The sequence below is a fragment of the Ochlerotatus camptorhynchus genome, unplaced genomic scaffold (assembly GCF_037179485.1).
Source record: "Ochlerotatus camptorhynchus isolate MF236.1 unplaced genomic scaffold, CSIRO-AGI_Acam_v1.1 ptg000046l, whole genome shotgun sequence".
NCBI lineage: Eukaryota > Metazoa > Arthropoda > Insecta > Diptera > Culicidae > Ochlerotatus > Ochlerotatus camptorhynchus.
The window spans coordinates 1,756,052-1,771,611 of NW_027040537.1; positions in this window are offsets into that span (position 1 = coordinate 1,756,052).

Here is a 15,560-nt window from a genome sequence, read left to right on the forward strand (position 1 = left end):
GCTTCCGTTTGCGTTTGCATTCACCGGCATTGACAAATGCTTTCCTACGTTATTTTTTACTAGATAGCGTGGTGCGTTGGCCAAAGAAGACGGCATATTTTATTACGCTTGTTTAACAATGATTTCGATACGTTGCATTTCCAGTGGCAACAGCTTCGCAAATCATCAATTACTATTAGAGATTTGCAGCGAAAGCAAAACATATTACAAACCCAACATGATGTGTGATTGTTTTCTCAAGTGATGCATATAAAGTGGTAATGATTGAAAACCGGAACAAACCCAAAAAAGTGAGAATCTTGTGAATCTAGTGAGACATCTTGTTAATTTGATATCTTTGGTAGAATACAACATAATTCTGACTAGAATTCAAAGGAAATTGTGATGAAAAATAAAAAATTAAAATGTTAAGAAAACTTTATTTTGAATGTGGGGAGAAACTAAAGGAAAATAATTCCAAGGATAATTCCAAGAAAATTTAGAAGAGAGCTCCAAGTGAATTAATCATATGTTCGAACAGTTTTAGCACCACCTGCTACCAGAGATTTTTAGATGGAACTAGGCTGCGTTGCTTAAGGCCGTTCGCTAAGCTAAGTTTCAAAATTGTTTCAAACTACTCGACAGTTCTAAATTTTGTGCCAAAAATTAAACTGCAACACGATCCGCGCATCGCACAGTTGTAAAATGTGTTTGGTATTCATCCCTGGGCTGCAAAATGGTGAATTGGCAACCTGAAAGGAGTGGAATACCTAGCTCTGGTCCTCACAAGTTCCTACCTCACGCCTCCCCATATGATAACAAAAGACTACCAGCTGAAACATGGACACAGCTGGGTGGCGTAGCCTGAGCAATGTTGCCAGTCCGGCAATTGCAAAGTGAAGATGTGCGACGCGAACACTGGCGCGGTAGCCAAAGTACGGTGATAGAGGAAATACTTCACCAAACCCGAGCATCTGTTCACCACGGAGGTGTACATCACAACGGCGTCTGATCTCCATGTTAGGAGCGATGGTCCCCCAGCGAGGGGGTAAGGCATAACAAGCCACCCTAAAAAAATATAAAGTTGCAAATACCGAATACGGATCGGAACAATCGGCCCAGACCTACGCGACGAAATAAGGACTACGATTGTAAACTCGGAACATGGAACTGCAAATCGCTCGGCTTCGCGGGCTACGATAGTTTAATCTATGATGAGCTTGACCAAGTAGAAGGCGATCTGTGGACCCTTCGCAGACTACGAGGCTGGCGAAATGTGACCATGGATCGAGTAGAGTGGAGACGACTTCTTCGGACAGCAGAGGACAACTAGGCCTTAGCCTGATTTGTAAGTAAGTGGTATTCATCCCTCATCATATGCGTGCGTGCGCATAATTTTGTTCGCTTCGATGATTTTAACACGGACGAAGAAGGTGATTCTGATTCAGCTTACAACAATGTAATCCGGTGTTAGGTAACGACTTTTAACCACGAGAACAGGTATCGGACGATTCTGCTGTCGAAGCATGCAGTGTCGTCACTGAACCAGGAAATCTTGGAAAAAATATCCAGAGATGTGTTTGGAGACCTATGAGCACCTGAAGGTCTTTGCAATAATTTCTGAGACAACTGGTATCACGAGAGAATATTTGAGAGACGTGATTTGAATTGTTGGAGAGTTGAATATCTTCAGAATAAATCTTGATCATCCTCAAGTTTTGAAAAATTATCATGAGAAGTTATTAAAGACCTATGAGCACCTGAAGGTTTTGCAATAATTTTTGTGACACCTAGAGAATATTTGATAATCCTAAAGCATTGAGAACATATCCTGATAAGTTTTTGAAAAGCAATGAGCACCCGAAAGTCTTTGGAATAATTTCTCAGACATCTGGTATCAGAAGAGAATCCCTGAGAGACGTCATTTGAATTATTGGACAGTAGATGATCTTCAGAAAAATTAATGAACCAGAATTATTGACAAAATATCCAGAGAATATTTTGTAGATATCTAATCACCGGAGTATAAGAAATAAAAGGAGTCATCTGGTCTCTTGAGAGATGTTTGTGATGTAAACCAAATTTATATGCTCGATCAATTTGCCGAATCCGAACAATAAAAGAATGAGATTTCATTTCGTCACCTCGTGCTCCACACTCCATAAATACATTCATAGAAATTTGAAACAGAATTTCATTCGTGTTTGAAACCCGCAGACAGAATAGTCGAGTTGCAAATCTGGTGCAAAATAGTGCTCGAATAATGAAACTGCAACTCTGCATTGCGAGAGGTGCGTTTCTGTTCTAGTTTTTAATTGAAACAGTAAAATACAACAGCATTGCGAACGGGCTAATTGACGCATTTTTGTTTTGCTGCTTTATTTTTTCGTGGAAAATTAAATTCAAATTGGAAATAATTAATCATATATTACAAATAAAAGCCTATTTTCTCGAGGTTGTAGAAGGAAAAATATCAAAATATTGTTCCTCGTTAAAGTTCGAGTGGTAGGAAACGTCATTTTAAACTGCTCGAATGATATGATCCATTATATGAACATTGCGCGACGGTGACCAAATGGAGTCTCATTCCTTTCAGCTGCTGGCGAATAATGGAGTTCGGAGGGAGGAGACGGACAGCTAACTTATATATTAAAGAGAAAACAATCAACTAACTGATGCTCATGCCCCATAACGTGGGTAGATCACCTTTTCGTGGTACGTTACGGGATGTAAGATCTACCACCGATTCCTAGTCCTGACTACTTCGAACTAGAGGAACAGGATTTTACAGTAATCAAAGGAACACATCTTACTTTTTATGCCTTGTGACAAGACTCAGCTTTGTCCACCGAGGATGATCTTGATACAAGGATCAAATGAGTTAGTTAGGCTTCATCTATGCGATTCCTAATCTTCTATTCGTTGTTCTCTAGTTTGAAGTGGTTAAGGCTAGGGTTCTGATGCATAGTCATTATCGATGTCATTGCTTAATTTTGCTTCTCTTAATGCAGCGTATCGTCTACCAAAACGAACCCAACCCTTATATCCAACATCCCAGAGAATTTCGTGGAAGAGTAGAGGATTTCTCGGCTTCGTACAACACGAGTTTTCAGTCCCAAACATCATCTCTTGGTTCTCTGTGTAATTACAGCTGATCTGACAGTAACGGAGTAGCGGACGCGGGCGGTCAATCATGCTCATATTCATATTTCATGCAGTTTCTACCAAAGCCCTGACACCCAGGTAGCACACTTTCATCGCAATAAGTTACAGCAACTTGTTTATGACTGAAATAAGTCGTATATAAGTTTCTACAATTGATTTGTGACAAGCGTGCTACTAGGGCAGGATCGTGTCTACAATTATAATTGTCACGTAAGGAGGAAGGAGATACCTGCGATGGGTCGAAGAAAGTCTACGAAGAGGCCTGTTGCTGTTGGTGCAGCTCTAGTTGGTTATTTGGGTGAGATCATTCCTTTTTATTGGTGGTGGTTCATCTTCTTCAATACAAACTGCTTTTAGACAACCAATGGAAATAGGCAATTTAATGGTAGAAATTAACCACTTCATTCGAGCAGTTAAAATGACGTTTACTACCACTCAAACGTTGAAATAAAACATTATTTTGAGATTTTTTTCTTCTAGAACCATGAGAAAAGTAGCCAAAATTTGTGCGTTTGATAGAAACATCGAAATTAGTTAGTCCAGTTTCGTGAAATCTCTGGTAGAAAGTCACGCTAAAACTGCTTGACAAAGTGGTCAATTAACGGTAGCAAATGACTTGAAATTTTCAGAGAAGATTCTTAGACGAATTTTTAGTAAGACGACAATAGACCAAGGTTCAATGGCAAACTAATACCCATTTTTAAATTGGGGAATTCTAAAGCTGTCTTTAAACTTTGTATAGTTGCAAAAAAGTCTGTCCTCAGAATTCATTGAGGTTCTTTGCGAAATTTTTAGAACTCTATGAGCTCTTTTAAAATCCTTCTCAGAAGTCCTCTGGAATTATTTTTAGAACTCTTCTTGACTTTTACTCAAAACACCTTGGAACTGAAATTCACTTGGAGTTTCAGAAGAATTTCCTCAAAAAAATTATTCCCGGAATGAGCTAGAAATTATCGGTCTGTTAAATTTTCCTCAAAATCCCTTTGGATTTTCACTCAAAATTTAATTTTCTAGGTATTATTTTCAGAATTATCTTGGAACTATCTGCAGGATTCACTAGAAATTATATGCAGAATTTTCTTTGGAACTGTCCTCAAATTTCAATATCCTTGAGGTTATTCTCGGATTTTTTGTAGAACTCTCCTAAGAGCTTTTTTGAAATTCTTCTTAGAAGTCCACTGGAATAATATTTAGAACTCTTCATGATTTTTTCTCAGAACGCCTTGGAGCTAAATGAGCTAGAAATTATCCTCAGAATTTGCTTGCAATTTTGCTTATTTAAAATCCCTTTGGAATTTCACTGAAAATTTGATTTTCTCGGTATTCTTTTCGAATTCTCCCCAGAAATATTTTAGAACTTTCATAAGAATTCAATATCCTTGAGGTTCTTTCCGGAATATTTTAGAGCTTTTTTATCAGAACACCTTGGAACCCTAAAGTTTCAGAACAATTTCCTCTGCATTCTCCAGAAATTCTTCCCAGAATGGGCTTGAAATTATCCTCGGAATTCCCTTGAAATTGTTCTCAACTTTCCTCTGGAATTCCATTCAAAATTTGATTCATCTGTATTCTTTTCGAAATTATCGTGGAACTATCTGCAGGATTCAGTAGAATTTATTCGCAGAATTTTCGGGGAATCATCCCCAGAAATCTTTTCGTTTAGAACTGTCCTCAGAATTCAATGCCCTTGAGGTTCTTCTCGGAAGTCAAGTTTTAGTTGTCCACCCTTTCACCAAAACGTTGTAGTTTTTCTACCAGAAATTTTCAATAAAGCTTGCCCCTCCATTCACCAGAACTGTGCAATTTTTACATCAGGAATTTTCAATGCAGCAGATTGTTGCAAATCTTACACCAGAAATTTTCAATACAAACTTGCCCCCAGAAAATTTTACATCAGAAAATTACAATTGACCAGAACGATGCAATTTCCACCGTTAATGTTCAATAAAAATGCTGCTCCAATCTTCTGATTGGTGCAGATTTCCTTTTTCCATTTTCCACCAGACATTTTCAATATAGCTTGCTGCTCCTATCATCAGGTTGCAGGTTTTCCACCCAATAACGCTTGCCCCTATTTTCAGATTTATCATCATAAATTTTCAGTAAAGCACCTTCCCTCCAATCATCAGAATGGTGCAAATTTTACACTAGACATTATTATTAATGTTTGTTTCTCTATTTAGCAGAATTTAAGACCAAAAATTTTCCAAAAAGCTTGCAGAACGGTGCAGATTTTCCACCAGATAGTTTCAATTTTAAATAAAGCTTGTGCCTTCATGTGCCAAACTAGTGCAAGTTTTCCACCAGAAATTTTCCTTTCATTTCATTTATCAGAGCGATGCAAATTTTGCACCAGAAATTTTCAATAAAGCATGCTCCTCCATTCACCAGAACTGTGCACCAAAAATTGTCAGTGAAGTTTGCTTCCCAAGCAAATTGTGGTGTAATTTTCAGGCTTTGCCTCTTCATGCACCATAATGCTGCAAATTTTCCACCATAAATTTTCAATGAAGCTTGCATTCATCAGAACGATGCAAATAATGCACCAGAAAAATGAATCAACCTTGCTTCTACATTCACCACAGTGTAGCGAGTTTTCCACCAGAAATTTTCAGTTAAATGTGCACCTCCAAATTTTTATCGTGATTCAATTTTTTTCCAATTTTCATTTTGGTTAGTCCCTCCATGCACCACCTTGATGATATTTTTACACCAGAAATATTCAATACAAAGCTTTTTGTTCGATTTACCATCACGAAGGTGAATTTTTTTAACCTGAAATTTACCCTCTTCTTTTAACCCTCCATGAACCATCTTGAAAAAAAAAGATTTACACCAGAAATTTTTTGACTAAAAAATTTCATTGAAGTTTGTTCCTTCATGCACCTTTGTGGTGCAATTTTCAGGCACCATCTCAAAGAAATTGATGCAATAAAAGGTTTTAAGTGCCCTTATTTTATGAAATGAAGTTATTTTACCTTCAAATCAAGTTATCTAGAAATCAAGTTATTTTATATCACAATCTTGAAACTGTGGAAATAAAAATCTTATTTATAAAAGAGGGGCAATTGCCCCGCCTTGCCCCACCCTGTGCACGCCAGACACATTCCTACCCATTCCTTTCTTGATCTGCATTCAGGCGCGGCCGGCGCTGGAATTGCCTATTTCAAGATCACCAGTTTTTACACATTGAGGATGATTGCTAGTCCCAAGCATCGTCTATTGGTTCTCTGTGTAATTACAGTAATAACAGAGTAGCAACCGTGGGCGGTTGTTCATGCTCATGCTCATGCTTAAGAAATGCGTTAACAGTAATATGGGGTTAGGTTTAACTAAATATCAATGCATTTGAAGTATTTTTTTTTCGGATATGGCAATCAAAATAGGCCTTTTTTCAAAAATCTCTGCTACCTCTAAATCACGTTTTTCAGAATTTCCGTCTTACACAAGCTTTTTTATAACACCTTTAGCTGAAACAGCCCTATTGTTGCGGTACGTTAGCAGCCTATTGTTGTGTACGGAGGTCTCTCTTCTAACGCTGCTAACGTACCGCAACAATAGGGCTATTTCTCCTAGCTACCAAATGGAGGGTGAGCCTCCAGCTATCATGACAAAGTATTATGTTGGACCATCCTAACTGAGCACCCGTTAAACGAATACCAAGAAATATTTTAAACCACAGCGTGCGGTATTCTATTGACTATTTATCGTTTTTTCGTAAATCGAGAGAAATTTTTAAAAATGTCTATATATTACTGATCCAACCACCATGGTGTAAATGGTGATCCAACCACAGCTAGATTAAATACCGGATTCTCAACTAGATTCGTCCGTTAGCTTCAAATCACTTCTTTCCTTCCAGCGTCCATTCAATAGAGACTGACAATCGATGAAATACGAAACATTTATTTCTTTTTCATCCATAAATCCTCACAGCATACTATGATGATGATAATGACGATGATGATGATGTTGATGATGATAATGACGATGATGATGATGATGATGAATCTATCGAAAGCGAGAGTGGTACACGAAACGGTTTGACCTTGCATAATTATCTGGCTCTTAAAACTCACGTTTGCAACTCTGTACGTGTACCTACATACAAAACAATTCTCGAACTCGGAGATGACGAGTCGACCGCACGAACGAAGGAATCCATAAAAATGCTGAGAAGTTTGATCGAATTCATACCTTTGGCAAGGATTTTTTTCCCATCATCATCTTGAACCTATGCAGATCGACGATTGCACGCACTTCTTGGAAGTGACCCGTCGGCCGTAAAATTATATTTACGACACTGAGACCTGTAACTGAGCCACATCGCGAGCATATGGATGCAAGTCGAGCTGAAACGTTCGCGGTCAATCGAACTGCGCGCAGGTGGGTGGATGCTGAAGGATGGAGCAGGTGCGAGGTGCGCTCATGTTTGCCCCATACAATTAAGAACCGTATATGCAATGTAATTTTGTACCGTGTCATTAGCGTGGAAAAATGTATGTTTGAAGAACATTTTGCACCATTCAAGTACGGTAGGGAGAACTGTGAAATGAGAAACGTTTTCGATCGATATGTAGCTGGCTGCGATGGCACCGTTCACGGACGCGGCGTCCTTACAAGGTCGCCATTGACGAACGCGTTGAGCCAATCAAGGTTTCCGATAAACGGTTCTTCAAATCATCTTTAATGGATTGCTGTTGCAAAACTGTTATGTGTGCAACGTGTTCTTAGAGTGAGGAGTTGTGACGAAACTCCAGCTTGTTTATTTGATTTGCAATCTAGTAATCTCTGTTAAAACAATGTTGCTTTGATGTAATTCCATGTCATCATATGAGGTTCTTGATTGACTTTTTATACCAACTACCCAATACTCGACGAACATTGTAGCATTCCAAAACGACGATAGTGCGACGTGACTAATTTTTATTAATGGGCTATTCAGTAAAACAATACCTTCAATCATAGAGAAGATACATCTTCGGTACGATCACCATTCCATCCACGTTTTCATCAATAAACAACCGCTCAATCTTACATGTTTCATACACGCATCCCCATCATCGCTCGCCATCATCCTATAATGAGCATTTAGCAGACAGATAATCCTGACAATACGCGGGGTCCAATCCTTTCTAACGGCGGCCATCAAACAGGTGTCAAGCAATCACTACAAGCAAATTTGTCAAAGAATGTGGTAATCCCGGGCGTTATGTAGCCTGTAGTAGGCTCCACAGCAACCACAAATGAAAATAAAGCAGCAATGCCTACTGCGACAGCAAGTTACACTGCATTCCGAACATAATCTAGTACTCAATCCGCACACTCTCGGTCGTTTTGATGATTATACAATTTAAGCACCGACTTGACGCCGAAGACGACGTGACGGACGGAGAATGCGCGCGCGCGCGAGCGCGAAAACGCAATTATTTCGCCTGTAGCCTGTAGCTCAGTCATCATCATCATCATCTTTGCCCATCGGTATGGATTTAGCCTTCAACCGACAATGACAGACGACATCCATCCAGACCAGGCTACCATTCAAATCCAATGTCAGTGACCACCGCAGCAATCCTTTTCCTCAGAAATTAGGCAAATGGATTTCGACCGCAATCGTTATCGAGATTGTCGACCAATTATAGAAAAATAAAAATAGGTTAATTCCGCTTCACGAACATTTTGGAATAATGTGTATAACTCAATTCAGAGCACAGTATTCTACCGGTATGTTCCGACTGCAGTAGCGTAGCAACGTCAGCATGCACAGAGCCTACTGCACTCTACGATGGCGACAACCCGACGTCTACGATGATGATGATAATGATGATGGACAATTGAAGAAAAGGCCGGCCACTCGTCTAATGAGAGATAGATTGAGGAAAAATACGATCGCCAATGCCTTTTAGTGGCCGGTTAATTAAAATTGCCGTTTTTCGCTATGGACTATTAATGAATAGCAACATCTAGATGATTCCCTCATTTTAATAAACCATGAACCTGCTAGCGGAAAACATATTCACAGTAATGTCGTCTTCTCGGATCAACGATGGAAAGTTTGACTACAGACATGGTATGGTAGGATGCATCGACTGGTGGTGAGTAGTGATTATCTACTTTTTTAAATTCTCTTACGTAAAGCCGCTCGGTATCATCACCTTCATGCGTAATTATGCTTAATGCTGCTACTTACCGCTTATGTGTTTACAAGTAAATAATCAATGTGGATGAACCTTTTCCTTTTCATTCAATTTGGAAAAAAGTTGTTTCTTCAGGTGCCGGTTGTTTTCTGTCGGTTTCATTAATTGTTGATACACCACGCTGTGGTACGTAAACATGCCTTGACGAGGAGCTGAATTGAAGTATTCTTCTTTTTTTAGATATTAAGTCCCAAGTGGAACTTTAGACCGTACAGACATTGTTTAATCAAGCAAGTATGCTATACTTTAACTACGCAGAACGGAAGAAATGCAGTTCAGCTGAATGGAAATCAATCTATGAATAAAGATATATATTTCCCGGGAAATTCAGGAATCCCGAAAAACAAATATTCTGTTCCCGGGAATCGGTCCTGGGAATGGAAACCCTTCGTGAAGCCCATTTCGTAGATACCTATTAGCCTATACCTATAGCGATTCTTATGCTTCAGTCAAATTGAGGATTACTGAGAAACTTAATTTTACGACGCACGGGTGCAGGATGAATTATAGAGATTTTCACGTCCGGTTGTATTGGTGCAATGTTAGTGAAAATCCGAGGAAAATATTTTTTCCATGGTGTTTATTTGGAACGCTCACTGTCCCTAGGAGCTACACGGAGCCGGGGGGCTGATATTTTTCCGATTCCGATTGAGGACATTAAGCGAGAAGGTGTTACCGTTTGGTAGCATTTAAATCATTTTTTGTAAGTGTATGGGGTCCTCAATGTAGATATTGCTACACTCAAAAAATTCTACACGTTAATTCTACGTGAAAAATCACGTAGATCTCAATAAGTTTTTTTTTTTTTGTGAGTTTACCTGACGCAAGTAGAATTTAGTTATCAGTACTTGATGTATTGAAAGGTGTTGTCGAGGCAGTGGATTATTGGCAAAAGAGAAAGAGTATAATCTCACAGGAACTTATATAGCTAATTGATTAATCACAAAGCCTACTACTTTTAATTTCAGCTTCATGTTTCGGTTTGCTTCACATCACCCCCTCTCAAACCAAGCGTGTTACGATGCTTCTTGAAGCTCTCCGTTGGAAGGCCCTTGGTGAAGATATCAGCAACTTGGTCCTGAGTCGGTACATATTTCACCTCGATCTCTCGTTGCTCGATTCGCTCTCGAACAAAGTTGTACCGAATGTCAAGATGTTTGAGACGTTTTTGGTCCCTTGGCTCCTTCGCAATTTGGATGCAGGACTGATTGTCCTCGAAGATGACAAGAGGTGCATCCAGCACAAAACCAAACTCCGTAACGAGATTTCGTAGCCAAATTGCCTCGCATGCAGCCTGGCTCAGAGAAACGTATTCCGCCTCGGTTGAGGACAACGAAATGGTTGCTTGCTTGCGTGTAACCCATGTCACCGTGTTGCCGAAAACTTTGAAGCAGAATCCTGACGTGGATCTTCTATCGTTCACATCGCCGCCCCAATCTGCGTCCGCAAACCCGAGCAGTGGAACGTACTCCTCGTCACGATGATAGACATGGGAATACTCCTTCGTCCCTTGAAGGTAGCGTAGGACTCTTTTGAGAGCCTTCTAATGTTCCTCTGATGGCGCACTCTGGAACCGACTGAGGACGTTAACAGCGGCACAAATATCCGGACGGGAAGACAGCATGAGGTATGTCAGACATCCCGTCAGCTCTCGATAGGGACACTTGAATTGTTCCCGGTCATCGTGTAGCTTTTCCAACTTGGTGTTTGGTTCCAATGGTGTGGAAACCGGTTTACACGTTTCCATGCCGAATCGCTTCAAAAGATCAAGCAAATATTTAGTTTGATTGATAGACAACGTACCTTGCTTCATGTCGTATTCGATTCGCAATCCCAAGAAACTCTTCAACTCGTGAAGATCGATCATGTCGAACTCTGCAGACAGCAGCTTCTTAGTCGATTCCAACTTCTTCAACGAATTGCACGCCAGAATGATGTCGTCCACATACAAGACAACGTAGATCTGAACCTTTCCTTCCGTTCTTGTGTAGAGACAGCTGTCATACTGCGATCGTTGAAACCCCAGCTTCACCATAAAGTTGTGGAACCGCTCGTTCCAGCTTCTAGGAGCCTGCTTCAAACCATATAGGGATTTTTTGAGCTTGCACACCTTCTTACCTTTCTCAAATCCTGGTGGTTGCCGCATGTAGACCGTCTCTGACAATGTTTCGTTCAGAAAGGCAGTCCGAACGTCCATTTGATGCAGGTGCAATTTCTGCTGTACGGCCACTGACAGTAACGTGCGTACGGTACTCATTCGAACCACTGGAGCATACGTTTCTTGGTAGTCCAGTCCAAACCGTTGAGAGCAGCCTTTCGCTACTAGTCGCGCCTTATACCTGCTTACCGAATTGTCATTGTTGTATTTGATCTTGAAGACCCACTTACAGGGCACCGCCCGGCAACCATCAGGAAGGTCAACCAGGTTCCAAGTGTTATTCTTCTGCAACGACTTGATTTCATCATCGATCGCCAGCTTCCACTCCTCCCAGTCATCCCGCTGCTTCAGTTCGCCTATGGTTTCCGGTAGATTTTGTGTGTAGCTTTCAGCATTCAGCGCAAACGCTCCGTACAGCTGATAATCGGAGAACTTGCTTGGTTTCTTCCTGTTCCGCCCACTTCGCCTTGCTGGTTCTGTTTCTTCATCCGGTTCCGATTCGGTTTCTCTGCTCGTTTCTTCCTCGGATGCAGCTTCCTGGTAATTGATTTCTTGATCCTCTTCTTCCTCGGCGACTTGAGTGCTTGATTCTTCCCTATCGGACACAAGGTGGTCCGACGTGTAAACTAGTGACATTTTGTGCTGGATCTCTTCAACTACTACATCCCGCGAAATGAAAACCTTCCGCTTTTCCGAGTCCCACAGTCTGTACCCGTTTACAGCGTATCCGACGAAATTGCACAACTTAGGGGAGAATGGTATACAACGCACCCCCTGGGCAGAACGCACCAGCTGACTTTCATTTGTGTTTTTCATGGCTTTTACGTAACTTTTTGTTGTCTTATCAAGCAGCACTTCTAGCATAGCATCTGAACTCAAAATCCTGCATGATAAATCCTAGAATTGGATTAAAACTTCAAAGAAAAACTCAAAATAAAATGAAAAGGGGCGTCTTACCCCGGGGGTGCGTTATGTACTGTTCTCCCCTACTCTTATCGTCCAGCTTGCTTCTCTTCTCCTTTGGGATGTGGACAAACGCCTTGCTTCCGAATACTCGCATTTTCGAAACATTGGGCTTACTTCCGTTCCATTTTTCAAAGGGGGTCACCGGTTCCTGCAACGCTGATGTTGGGCTTCTGTTGATCGTGTAGACTGCTGCTTGCACCGCTTCGTTCCACATATGCCGCTTGAATCCAGAGTCGTCCAGCATCGCTCGAGATCGTTCCATGATGGTCCGATTCATGCGTTCCGCAACGCCGTTTTGCTGTGGCGTATAGGGAGCTGTAGTCTCCATCACTATTCCTTTGGCTTCACAAAAACTGATGAATTCTTCGTTGACGTACTCGCCACCGTTGTCGCACCGGATGCGCGCCACCCTGCGCTCGAAGTGTGCCTCCGCCATCGCCGAATATTTCCTGAACATTGCCAGAACGTCACTTTTCGCCTTTACGATGTACACCGCCGTGAAGTGCGTGAAATCGTCGATGAAGGTCACGAACATTTTGCCTCCATCCCAAGCTTCCGGCTTGAATGGTCCACACACATCCGTGTGTATCAATTCCAACGGACGACTCGATCTTGCTTGCGATGTGTCCGCAAATGGTAGCCGCACTTGCTTCCCTTTCATGCATGATTCACAAATTTTCTCGTCTTCTTCCAGGTTACTTCCAATTTCCAGGCCGTCCACCATGTTGTCTCGAACAAGCTTCCTTAGACCAGAACTTCCGATGTGGCCGAATCGTCGATGCCACAGAACCATTCGATTTTTGGTATCTGCAGCGAGAGCCGACTCAGTTGGTGGATGGATCAGTTCGACATCCAGCTCGAACAATTTCGTCTTTCGTGTGGCCGTACAAACCTGCGAACCATCCGCCTTCGTGATGTACGCATCATCCCGTGTGAACGTGGTGCGCATTCCTCGTTCCCCAATTTTCTTGACGGAAAACAAGTTGATGGTCAAATTAGGAACTAAAAGGACCTCGTATACAACGCACCGCAGCTTTTTCTTGCCTACTTTCGCAAGCATTTTCACTTCACGGGCAAATTCACTCACCAGTTGCTGTCCAGACTTCGCTACTGTGATGACGACTGGTTGGTCGAGACGATACACGTTGTGCAGAAACTTTTTATCCTTGACCATGTGCTCGGAGGCTCCGCTATCAAGCACCCAACGAAATTCTTCGCCGGTGTTACTTCTGTCGTCCGTGCCCACGAACGCAACATCGTATTGTGTATCAGCAGCATTAGCCTTCTCCTTGGATTTTTTTTCTGCTTCCCCGACGTCTTTCCCGCACCGTGCTCCTGCTTCCGGCTGTTACTTGGACAATTTGCTCGCTTATGTCCGGGTTTACCACATGCGTGGCACGTGAAAACGAACATCCCACCTTTTCCAGCAAACGCCGTGCCAGATTCAGATTGCACTTCGCCAAGCTGTCGTTTCACACCTTCGCTCAGCAACCTCGTCTTGACGAATTCCAACGAGCATTGTTCCACTGGCAAAGTCTCCAGCACCGTAATCAACTGCCCGTAGGATTTCGGCATTGACTGAAGCAAGTTGTCGAACTTCACTCCAGCAGATTCCAAATCTCGAACATTCTTCTCGAAGGCAACAATGTGTTCCTCCAACGGGCGATTTTCGTCGTATCGCATCACTGACATTTGCTTGAGCAGGTAGAATATGCCAGCAACGCCTTTCTTTGCGAACAGCCGTTCCAGCGTGGACCAAATTTCCTTCGGAGTGGTTTTTCCTTTTATGAAGTCAAGGTGCGAATCCGCGATCTTGTGGATCAATATGGACTTGCACTTCGCGTCCTGCTGCTTTCGCCGCTCCCGCTATTGGTGTTTCTGCGCCTTCACTTCGGCGGTGTCCACCGCCGCATCGACGAAAAAATCTTCTTCTTCCAATCTCTTCCGGATGCAGTGCTCCAACCCCAATTCTTCCAGGTACGCTTCCATCCTGTAGCTCCAATTTGAGAAGTTCGTTCCGTCGAACAGGTACACCCGTTGCGTTCTTTCTTCGTCCATTCCGCTTCCAATCGTCCGAACCGTAAAACCGTATCCGACACTTTTACTTCGATCGATCGACCCGAAATTTCACTTTGCTCGTGAAATTTTTTTTTCTTGCGTTCCGTACTACGCCAAACAAACCACGTTGCTATGGTAATCGCGCGCCTGGGCCCATAACCTATTGAAAGGTGTTGTCGAGGCAGTGGTTTATTGGCAAAAGAGAAAGAGTATAATCTCACAGGAACTTATATAGCTAATTGATTAATCACAAAGCCTACTACTTTTAATTTCAGCTTCATGTTTCGGTTTGCTTCACATCATGATGTTCATAAGGAACACATTTCATATCCACTTTATTATCCCATAACACTTACGTGAAAATCACGTACGTTGAAGACACTCTTTTGACAGCTAGACTTTCACGTACAGGCTACGTGTTGTACAAGTATGAAAAAAATAAGCAACATGGCCACTGTGCAGTACATACTGCAAGAGATGTTAGCTGAATTACAGATAGCTAGTTATTTATAGGAGACTTTGAACGGTAAAAAGTTTTTTTTGTATAAATAATGTAGTATAATTTGTATTATTTGTTTAACAGAGGTTGGAGGAACTGTTGGGAGGCCATGGGGGTGGCGATAGAGATGGCCATTTTGAATGGAGGATAACGGGCACGACAAACTGGCGATGAACGACGAATGGCCCGGGTCACTGGCCGACAGCCTGGAGCAGTGACCCAATGACTCACTCAACTCTGAAATTAATAAGCACTGATCGTAAGACCACCAGCGAAAACGGTTCATCAAGAAAGCAAGCCAGCTAAATTGACGCAAGTAAGAGTGGAAACAGTGAAAAAGTGTGAGGAGAGAGTCAAGGACAGCAGGTAAACCGCAATAATTACCATTTTGGTTAAAATGGTCCTAATGCCAAATGTATTTGACCATTAGGACCCCGCTGTATTTAGTACAGATCACCTGTACGCAGTGAAGTTTCGGTAGACGTACCGGAAGGATACACCGTCATTGCCTGCCGGCCAAGTTCGTCACCAACTCATA